This window comes from Mandrillus leucophaeus, unplaced genomic scaffold (genome assembly GCF_000951045.1).
Source record: "Mandrillus leucophaeus isolate KB7577 unplaced genomic scaffold, Mleu.le_1.0 Scaffold301, whole genome shotgun sequence".
Taxonomy (NCBI): Eukaryota; Metazoa; Chordata; class Mammalia; order Primates; family Cercopithecidae; genus Mandrillus; species Mandrillus leucophaeus.
Genome location: NW_012103155.1, coordinates 1,991,979 through 2,003,745, shown reverse-complemented (window position 1 = coordinate 2,003,745; position 11,767 = coordinate 1,991,979).

Below are 11,767 nucleotides of genomic sequence, written 5' to 3'. Positions count from 1 at the left end.
CTTTCTTTCTTTTCTCCTCCTCTCTCTCTCTTTCCTCTTTTCTTCTTCCTCATTTTAAAATGTCATAGGCTTCCTGACATGCTTTGGCTGTGGAAATGGAACATATTTTCTCATTAGGTTAATTAATAGCTCTGCTTGGGTGGCACAATTCGGTGTAAGTTTCCTTTTAGAATTCTGTCATAACTAAAAAGGATCTTATTTTTGTTATGTTTTGTGGTGTCTTTAAATTTTTATGACTTCTACTTTGTTTAGTCTGTGTGTAATCCTTCTTTTGAAACCTAATGTCCTAGAAAATTTACAGTTTTCTCTCAAAACTGGCACTTTTTACATTTTACAGTAATTCCTGTTTCTTTAGTTTTCACTAGAACTTCATTTAAGTCCTTAAGGTGTAATTCGCAGCTCAGGGAATTTATGATTACATCGTCAAAGTAAACTCCCCAACAGCAATATATTAAACCTGACAAGATGCTGTTCATTAATCTTTGAAATATAGCCAGGTGTGATGTAGCAAAGTGAGGCTTCCAACTAAGAACAGCTGAAGGACTCTGAGCTGCCCCGTCGAAAGGATTCCTTCCCCATCATTGCCAAGGCCACCTGGGTGAGGACTGAGAGGGCCAAAGACCTTTCCTTGGCCAACCACGGTGTTCCCTGTCTCTGCCGATGTTCCTACAGCTTTGAAGCCTCTCACCTTTTCACCGTTCATTCATTCAACAAATATTTATTGAGAGCCTACAATGGGCCAGGCACCAGGTGGGTCTGGAAAGACAGTAGTGACCAAGACAGACCCAGTCCCTTGCTTCATGGGACTTATAGCTCGTCTAGCTATGAACAATAGCCTCAAGACTCCTTTACCCAATACTATCAAATCCATGTGATACAAACTACATCGCCAGGATCTGAGGCCTTTCTTCTCTGCCCTAGATGTACCTTTGATGCTAAATGATTCCCATCATTTGTGAGAGAGACTGTAGTACAGTCTCTACCACAAGTGGTGGGAGAACAGATAGAGGTTTGCAAATGGCACTATCAAAGAGAAGCAGCCAAATCCATCTTGGGGGCAGTCAGTGCTCAGTCAGAAAAGCAGAGTTCAGCTCATCACTGTGCAACACTATCTCTAGGAAAATGAGGAAAATCCAGATAAAAGGCAATACCTCTCAAAGGCATTTGTAGGTCTTTCCCTAGACCTTTCTCTTTGCCTACATGAAATAGTGGGTGAATACAATGTGGAATTCTGGCCTGGGTCTGGGAACAGGTAAAAGACTTTAATGGAAAAACACATAAAACCTGTACAAAGTCTGGAGTTTCATTAATAGTAATATCAATATTGATATCTTCATTTTGACAAATATACCACAATAATGTAGATACTAATATTGGATAAACAGGGTGAGGGTGACTTAGGAATTATCTGTAAAATCCTTACAACTTTTCCATAATTCTAAAATGACTCCAAAATAAAAATGTTACTTTGAAAAGGTTTGCTTATGAAACAGGATCCTTAGAATGAATAATTAAAAAGTTACTAAAATAAAATAAAAGCATATCATGGGCACAAGAAAAGGATATAACTCATTGGTAAGCTACAAGTCTTTCTTGAAACTAAGGAGAACTATATACAGGAACTGAAAGCCTAGAAGCTGATATTCTACTAAAGATAATATTCTCATTGAATTTTGTTCTCTCTCTCATGCCACTTGAAGTCTGTCTTGTTGGTTTTAAGATCTCCTTTGAAGGTATGTGTAAAAGAAACAAGTGTGTAGAAGAATCCTAGTCCCTAGTAGAATAGGAAGCAAGGTTCCTATTATTTCATATTATAGCTCCCTGAATACATCTGATCTTCCCATCATTGCCACCTTCCCTAATTCACACACACACACACACACACACACACACACACACACACACACACCCCAGATCATTGCTGATACCCAGCTAGCTTGTCCTTCCTTGTCTGCATACTTGCTCTTCATTTTCCTGGTGTTGTAGAAACTTCTTTTTAAGTAACGTAACAAGTATTTATGTAGGCTGATTAAAGATATTCCCAGCTTAGAACTGCATTCAAGAAGACTTGGCTCACAGCATCTAATAAGTGATTCTTGTTTTTGTAAGCCTTGTTACACTGTGGGGTAGTTACACAATACATGTAATCCACACATCCATTTAAATCTTTTCAGGGAGCATTTTCCGTTTTAAATAAAGATGGTGGTGATGAAAGCATTATTTTCTTAGCTAGCTGCATGCTTGAAAACATAATGGCTTTGTAAACCAAGTGTAAATCTCTGAACAGACAACTGGCTGCAATAAGAAATGTTTTCAAAAACCAGAGTTAGCTTTTCAACATCCAAATGGTGCCTTATTTAAGCTGAAAATTTATGCCCATCCAGGGAAATTGATGATAGACTTAGAATATTAAAGTTGGGATGATTCTTAGAGATCATCTAATATAATTTTATCGTATTAAAGATGACAAACATTGAGGTCCGGGGGCTTGTGCCTTATTCAAGGCTTAAAATGACTGAGCTGAACTCGAAACCAGATACCAGATGCCAGGCACTCTGTCTCCTCCTTGTGCCAAACTGGCTCATCGTTTTGGGGCTGAGGCTCTAGAGTTTTAATGTGATTACTCAACAAGTTTGTTTTGTGTTTCATACCTTTTTTTAAAAAAATGAAATAATGCGTGCAAACAACTGGGAATTACCACACACATGTCATTTGTAATTGCTGCTGTTACGAATATCATTATCATCAACATTGGCTTATGAGAGAGATGCATGAAAATTCTACAAAGTCTACACAGGAAAGAATGACAATTTTTACATGTTGACAATTGTTTTCTGCTCTATCCCTTCTGATTCCACTGCATTATCGGGAGGTCCCCTATTCTCAAGAATATTCTTTTTAAAAATGCCTTTTCTTCTTTTGGACTTCCACTCTGTCTTTTTTAACATATATATATAAGCCGACAAGGGGAGCTCACTGAAGAACAGAGCCCAGGTTTCTAGAAAGGCTCTGCAAATAGGAAGTAAAACCACATCACACCATTCATCTGCCAAAAGTAATAAACCCAGCCAGCCTCAGCGCCCTCTTGACTTCGTCAGCAACTAATGCTTCTCATTTCTCCCTTTCCTTGCAAAGGAAAAGGAAAAGATGCCAAGCAAAAAAATGCCAGGCAAATCAAACCATGGGAAAAATAACACCTTCAAACTCAGGGCAAAATTCTCATTTTCAATCCTTGCTGCAGATGTCCCATCCGGTATGTTTGGCAGGAAACGCAGCTCTTGGAACAAGATGCAGAACACAGGTTAGAAAGAAGATTTGGGCCAGAGGTGGTTTGGTAACTTTAATTTGTAGTTATAAACACTGAGAAATTTCACTATGGTTTAATTTCATGCAATAGTCAAAACAAATCCATATAAGAGCTGTCCTATATGGCTCTAAGAACACATTCGTATAAGAGATGTACCGATATAGCTCTAGGAAACGTATCTTCTGATTTCCCACAAACTATTTTAATTAATTACTTCCCAAATTAATCAATCTGAGCATATCTTTAATTGGCAGAAAAATAAACTACAAGCTCAATATTCAGCATTCCAATATTTGCCCCAAGAAGAAACTACTGTGCGAATTCCAGCCTGGAAAAGCTATTCTTGATTCTTTCCTTCATTCTGACTTGAATCCACCTGCTTCCTGTCTTCAAAATCAGTAGAGGATCATTTGAGAATGAGTTTTAAAAGCCCACCTTCCTATTGGTTTCCATCTTTCTGGTTACTAAGAGAAAACATAATTAATAACTTTTGATGAAACAGTCTTTCTTAAATATAGAGCTCTGGATTAAAAATCAAGAGACTTGAAATTTTGAAGGTATACAATGTGCAGTCTTTAAAAATTTTTTATTTGTAAATGTCAATTGACAAATTATAGTTATATATTTGTATGGTGACACAAAATGATGTTATAATGTAAAAATACAGTGTAGAATAATTAAATCAAGCTAATTAATATGCCTATCTCCAATATTTGTTTTTTTGTGGTGAGAACTTTCGAAATTTACTCTAATTTTGAAACATATACTGCATTATCATTCACTATATTCACCACATTGTGCAATATACTTTAAGGTTAAAGAAAACCTAGTTCTTCTTGTATAAAGGCCTTATACCTTTTGACGATCATTTCCCTATTCCTCCCACTTACCAGCCTCTATAACCAGCATTCATTCTGCTTCATTTAGTTCCATTGTTTTAGGTTCCACACATGAGTAAGAACATGAAGTATCTATCTTTCTGTGCCTGGCTTATTTCACTTAGCATATGTTCTCCAGTTCCATCCATGTTGTCACAAATGACATGATTTTTTTTCTTTATAGAGGCTGAATAGTATTCCATTGTGTATATATGCCACATTTTTATTCATTCATCTGTGGATGGACACTTAAGTTGATTCCATAAAAACACTTGGGTTTTAATCCCTGCTTTTCCGTAAGTTCATTGTGTATCATTTCTGGCTTCTGAAACTCCTTCTGGATCCTCCAACATATTCTTTTAGTAATGAGAATAGTTTAGAGAATAATGGAAGTTGATGAGGATGTGAAGAGAGGAGAACACTTGTACACTGTTGATGAGAATGTAAATTAGTACAGCCATTATGGAAAACCTTATGGAGGTTCATCAAAACCCTAACAATAACAGTAATATATGATTCAGCAATCCCACTACTGGGTGTATATCCCCTCAAAAAAGAAATGAATAAATCAGAAATATATCTGCACTCCCATGTTTATTGCAGCACTAACCATAATAGCCAAACTATGGAATCAAACTAAGTGTCCATCAATGAGTGAATGGATAAAGAAAATGTGGTGTATATGCTCAATGGAAAATTATTCAGCCATAAAAAAGAATGAAATCTTGCCATCTGCAGCAACGTGAATAGAAATGTGTCATTATGTTAAGTGAAATAAGTCAAGTACTAGAAGACAAATATTGAATGTGTTCATTCATATGTGGAAGATAAAAAAGTGGATCTCATGAAGATAGAGTAGATTCATGGTTACCAGAGGCTGGGAAGTGTTAAGGGAGAAGGGCATGAAGAGAGTTTGATTAGTGGGTACAAATACACAGTTTGATGGAAGAAATAAGACCTAGTGTTTGATAGATCAGTAGGGTAATTAGAGTTTACAATAATCTATTGTATATTTTGAAATAACTAGAAAAGAATGATTTTAATATTCTAGCATAAAGAAAAGACAAATATTTAAAGTGAAAGATATCCCAGTAACATTGATTTGAACTTTACAAATTATATGAATGTATTAAATTATCACGTGCCCCAAAACATGCACATCTATTATCAATGCAAAAACAAGAATAGTCTCTTCCAGCTTTAATATTCTGATTTTATTATTCCTGCAATTAGATTTCTATCAAATAGGCAGACAGGAGTACATTAATGTCTTCAAAAATAGTTGTCACATGTGGAGAAAGGCACATACTGGTATGTCTAGAGATGGGTATTAATGAAAAAAAATCACATGACTGGAACAAAAAACTTTGAATTACAACACTACTCACGTTTCTATTTTTTCTCCTTCACCAAACATTGTCTTTAGCTGCCTTTTTCTCTGCCCAGAATTTCTTCCAGGAGAGTGTGCCATTAGCAGAAAACTTAAATGCATCTAAGGAAACTTTTTCTACAATGGTTAAAAATTGGCCAAGAAGGTAACATTTTGAAAGCATGATTTCATGCTTAATCTTTGTTTTGAAACAGACTCTACCATAGACTGTGGAAGGAAGTAACTAGCATGCATTGAGCCTATCTCTATATTTGAATGAATGCTTCATGTTTAACATTCATTGCTTCATCTAATATCACAGCACTAAAAGAAAGATATTAATATCCTCTTTCAACAGAGGTAGAAAACCAAGGCATAAAGTTTAATAACTTATTCAAAGTCACATATGTAATAAATGTTGGAATAGAAATTTAAACCAAATGTGTATAATTCCAAAGTCTTTCCTCTATAACACATGAGTATATGTATACTGTACTTTGCCTCATAGAAAAGATTCAGCTTATTAACAGTAGCTCAGTTAGGTTTCTTTACTCTAGATAAAGTACATACAGAGTCAGGTAAGTATAAAATTTAAACTGTCAAGCACAAATTATTAAATTTGATAAGTACTGACATAAATTCAAAATAAGGGAGAAAAGAATATTCTTATTTTGCAAGAGAGTAATGTATGGTCTTTCTTGTGGAAGACACAACCAATGCTTCAAAAGTTGCCAAAGGGATTACATATCTTACTGAGATGGCCTTATCACACTGGCCATTCTTTTCGAATAACATTTCCCTACTGCACTCTGGCTTTAACCTAGAGAGTTTCAAGGACCAAAGAGGCAGCAAGTAGAGGTATGGCCATCAGGGCAGTGAGTCAAAAGCATGCATAGAGTGTAAAGACCACTAAAGTGAAAATCAAAGAACCACCCCTGGCACCTTTTTGGTGTTCCTGGCTGGGATTAAACTCCCCAAACATCCCCCTCATTCCATCCCCCATCCACATAAATACACTGTTTATATACTTCCCTCCACCCTCGTATATCTAGCAAAACCAGGGGCTGTGAAAGGGAAGAAGCAGGAGGAGCTTCCAGGTGTCCTGCTCCAAGGGATTAGAACAGCTCAGCTTTCAACTCCCCACTATCCCACTCATTTATTCCTCATACTGTACCCGTCACTCACCCTGACAGGAAGAACACCTTGCACCTTTGGCTGTCTTCACAGGATGTATTTATAAATAAAAGCACCTGTCTGTGAAAGCCAGTCATTCACAGGAGCCACCTAGGAGACAACTGATTACATGTTTGGGGAGTTTCTGTGCCTGAATGTTTCTGACAGCTCTATCTGCACTACACAGGCTTTTGTGAGATTCTGCGTTGAGAGAGAGAAAAGCAGTTTCCTTGTCTTTTTGTATTGGAAACACATCTGCAAAGTTGTCACACTCCACAGCAAGTAAACCAAAGGTAAACATTTAATAGTACTTGGAACTCTACCCCTTCTCCACTAAGGAGAGTTAAAACATGTTGGTTAAATAAAAAGTTTGGCTGAAATGAGATTCTTCTCCAAACACAAAAGGAGGTTGTAATTTTAAGCATTTTTCTCCTTGGATTTAATCATGAATATTAAGTATTGGTACCCAAGTGCCAGAGTAACAAACTAAAGTAAAGACCACCCATTAACTTAATTCCAAAGGCTTATTTCATGTAACTCAAGCTCCAGTTATCTGAGAGTGAGTGATGCTTTTCACAACTGCCCATAACAAAAACCAAAGGGTTTATGGCAATTTGACCCTTTCATTTTTCACAAGTTTATTTTCAGATAGCTAGGAAAATATTTTTCACTTGTATTTGATGACATGATTTCAAAAGCATCTTGACTAATTTCTCAATTAGCCAGGATCACCCCAAATGCCACTCACATTGAATCATAAGCCAAAAAGGCCATTATTCACTAACGAAAATGTAGCAAAACATAATTTGGACCCAATAATTCACAAGATCCTAATTCATAGAAGCAATTGACTTTCTTCTACATTTGTATTTGCCACATCTTAATACCATTCCTTTTATTTCTTTTTACGTATTTTCATTCTATTCAGGTCGAAACACTCCAACCCTGTCCTATCAACACCAACACTCCATCCTCCTCCATGGCCATTTTAGATGAAAATGAAAACAGAAATGTCTTTTGATATTTCAAAATCTATAATGCACCTCTCTTTCCTCCTGAAAACAAGATATCACAGATGTTTCAGTCAAAGATCTGAGAATAAAATGACTTCTGCAATTGTGACACGATACCAAAAGTGAAAACACATTCTTAATGCATTATTTGCCTGGAAAAATAAACTGCATTATGGGGAGGAATGTGGAGCAAGGTAATCACAGAAGCCCAGGAGCATAAGAAAGTTAAACTTCCTGACCTGTATCAAATGTTGACAATTCTAACTTCTCTGTTTCAAGAGGACTTTCTGGGACACATTTGCAACAGTGCTTAAAAGTCCTGCCACCTAGTGGAAGAAGTAAATAAACTAGTCCTCAGGTAACCTGCCAAATGGAAAGACCCTACAAAAACAGCTCCTCTATCAACACACTCTCCCTCAAAAATCATATTTTGAAACTAATTTTCATAAAGTGTTAAGATTAATCAAATGAGTCATTTTAGTTTCCTTGTTCAAATGTATCATATTCAAGGTAGGAAAGACTTGCGTTTAAGCACTGGGAGCTATGCGTAGAATCCAAAAATAGCTTTAGCTAATCTACTTTAGTTGATAGTTTTCAAAATGGATTCCTCAGAGTTAAGAAATAAACCAGACCCATACCAGCTTCTCCTTGCAGAGGGCACTTAATCCTCCAAAGACGCAGCAGAAGAACTCTTTATAGAAGGAGTTTCTTCAGTTGGCTAAGATAAAAAATCTTGCCTCAACAAGAAGATAGATCATTAGTGGCCAGACCTCACAGATAGCCACTAAGTTTCTAAGAAAACTTCCTGATGAGTCATGCTGAGAGAAAACTCCCCAGAACAACTTTGATCAAAATTCAATTCTTGAGTAAGATCAATATTGCATGGTTGGTCCCAATTATACCAACAGATATATTATGACAGCAATCAATTCCTCAGTGACCTGAAGGAATAGACTTGCCTCCCTGCCTACCTGGCTAAGAAAACATGAGTGTCTTGGAGCAACCAAAGCAAGAAAGGTGTGGGAATTACTACACACTGCAAATGGACATGTTTCTATAATACAGTGTCACTAAACACAGTTACTATTAGCCAAAGACTATTTTAGAGTCTTCTTTGTCCATAGGTAAGTGCATATGGTCCTAGGAAAACGCCTATTAGCTCTTTCTAAAAGCCCAAGGCTATTCAAAGGGAAATAACATTTGCTTCTGTTAGAAAGCTATGATTCCAGATCCCATTAGTTACATCTTCAATTGAATCTCCTGTCTCTGGGGTAAATGATCTAGTGACAGACACTTGTGGATAAATGATCTATAGATGAACACATGTGAGGTTTAAGTTTATATGTATAAAACACTTTAAAGGGAGTTATGAAAGATCATCTTACCACTCAGTATTCAAGAATTATGCTCTGTGCCTTTATCCAAACTTTCCATTACTTGTTCAGTTTTTTTAAACAAACACCATTGTTTACAGATCCAGATTTGATTTCACAAAGAATTTATTTCATAATTTGAGACCAAAGTGCTTTTTATAATTTAATTATTTGTATTGCTACATTCAAGAAGAGTTTTTCCATCACTCTAACAGAAAAACACGTTTTTTAAAGTTTTAAAAACAGAGAATCTTTAAAACTGGTTCAAAATAAAGGAACTACAATATGTCCAAAGAATGTGAAATATATTTGTAATAAAAGACCTACTGTATTTCCAAAAGAATGTGAAATCTAATTATTGTTATATCATTTTATCATTCTTTCCTAACAATTTTCATAACTATATGATTACACTGTCTCCTTTCTAAAGGAAGTAAATGAGAAACCAATATAAGAATCTGAGACCTACACTACAAAATATACTAAAGGGGGTTCTTCAGGGTGAAATTAAAGGAATCCAGATGGCAACTCAAATCCATTTGCAGAAAAAATGAGCACTGGTAAGGATAGTTACATAGGTAAAACTAAAAGAATACATGGATTTTTGTTTGTAATTTGGTTTTCTGCACCCATTTTTTAATGTTTATTTTCAGTTCAGGGGTACATGTGCAGGTTTGTTATATAGGTAAACTTGTGTCATGGAAGTTTGTTGTACATATTATTTCATCACCCAGGTATTAAGCCTAGTACCCATTAGTTATTTATCCTGATCCTTTCCTTCCTCTCAACCCTCATCCTCCAAAAGGCTCCAGTGTGTGTTGTTCCCCTCTGCGTGTCCATGTGTTCCCATCATTTATCTCACACTTATGAGTGAGAACATGCAGTATTTGGTTTTCTGTTCCTATGTTAGTTTGCTGAGAATGATGGCCTCCAGCTCCATCCATGTTCCTGCAAAGGACATAATCTCATTATTTTTTATGGCTGTGAAGTAGTCCATGTACCACAATGTATATGTAGCACATTTTCTTTATCCAGTCTATCTTTGATGGGCATTTAGGTTGATTCCATGTCTTCACTATGGTGAATAATACTGCAATAAACATACACATGCATGTGTCTTTGTAATAGAATAATTTATGTTGTTTGGGCATGTACCCAGTAATGGAATTTCTTGGTCAAATGGTATTTCTGTCTTTAGTACTTTGAGGCATCGTCATGCTGCTTTCTACAATGGTTGAACTAATTTACATTCCCAACAACAGTGTATAAGTGTTCCTTTCTCTTCAAACTCTGCCAGCATCTGTTATTTTTTGACTTTTTAATAATAACCATTCTGACTGGTGTCAGATGGTTTCTCATTTTGGTTTTGATTTGCATTTCTCTAATGATCAATGACGTTGAGATTTTTTTCATGTGACTGTATGTCTTCTTTTGAAAAGTGTCTTTTCAAGTCCTTTGCCCACTTTTTAATGGGATTGTTTTTTGCTTGTTAATTTGCTTAAGTTGCTTACAGATGCTGGATATTGGACCTTTGTCATATCCATGCATTATAAAACTTTTTTCAATTATGTAGGTTATCTGTTCACTCTGTTGAGAGTTTCCTTTGCTGTGCAGAAGCTCTTTAATTTTATTTGATTCCATTTGTCAACTTTTGCTTTCATTGCAATTGCTTTAGGCATCTACACCATGAAATCTTTGTCTGTTCCTATATCCTGAATGTTATTGCCTAGATTGCCTTCCAGGGTTTTTATAGTTTTGGGTTTTACATTTGGGTCTTTATTCCATCTTGAGTTAATTTTTGTATAAATAAATAAATAAATATATATATATATTTTTAAATTTTGTATATAGTGTAAGAAAGAGGTCTAGTTTCTACCTTCTGCATATGGCTAGCTGGTTACCATAGCACCATTTATTGAGTAGGGAATTCTTTCCTCATTGCTTGTTTTTGTCAGGTTTGCCAAAGATCACATGGCTATAGTTGTGCTACCTTATTACTGGGTTCTCTATTCTGTTCCATTGGACTATGCATCAGTTTTTGTACTAGTACCAGTTGTTTTGGTCCTATAGTCCTGTAGGATAGTTTGAAGTTGGGTAGCATGATGCCTCCAGCTTTGTTTTTTGTTTTTCTGTGTGTGTGTGTGTGTGTGTGTGTTTTTTCCTTAGGATTGCTTTGGCTATTTAGGCTGTGTTTTTTGGTTCCACGTGAATTTTAAAATAGTTTTTTTCCTAATTCTGTCAAGAATATCAATGGTAGTTTAATAGGAATATCATTGAATCTATAAATGCTTTGAGCAGTATGGCCATTTTTACAATATTTATCCTTCTTTTCCATAAGCATGAAATATTTTTCCCTTTGTGTAATCTCTGATTTCTTTGAGCAGTGTTTTGTGGTTCTCCTTGTAGAGATCTTCACCTTTCTTGTTAACTGTACTCCTAGTCATTTTAAACTTTTTTGTGGCAATTTTGAATGGGATCATGTTCCTGATTTGGCTCTTGGCTTGACTGGTGCTGATATATAGGAATATTGGTGATTTTTGCATATTGATTTTGGATCCTGAGACTTTGCTAAAGTTGTTTATCAGTTTAAGAAGCTTTTGAGCTGAGACTATTAAGTTTTCTAGATATAGAATCAAGTTGTCTGCCCACAGGAA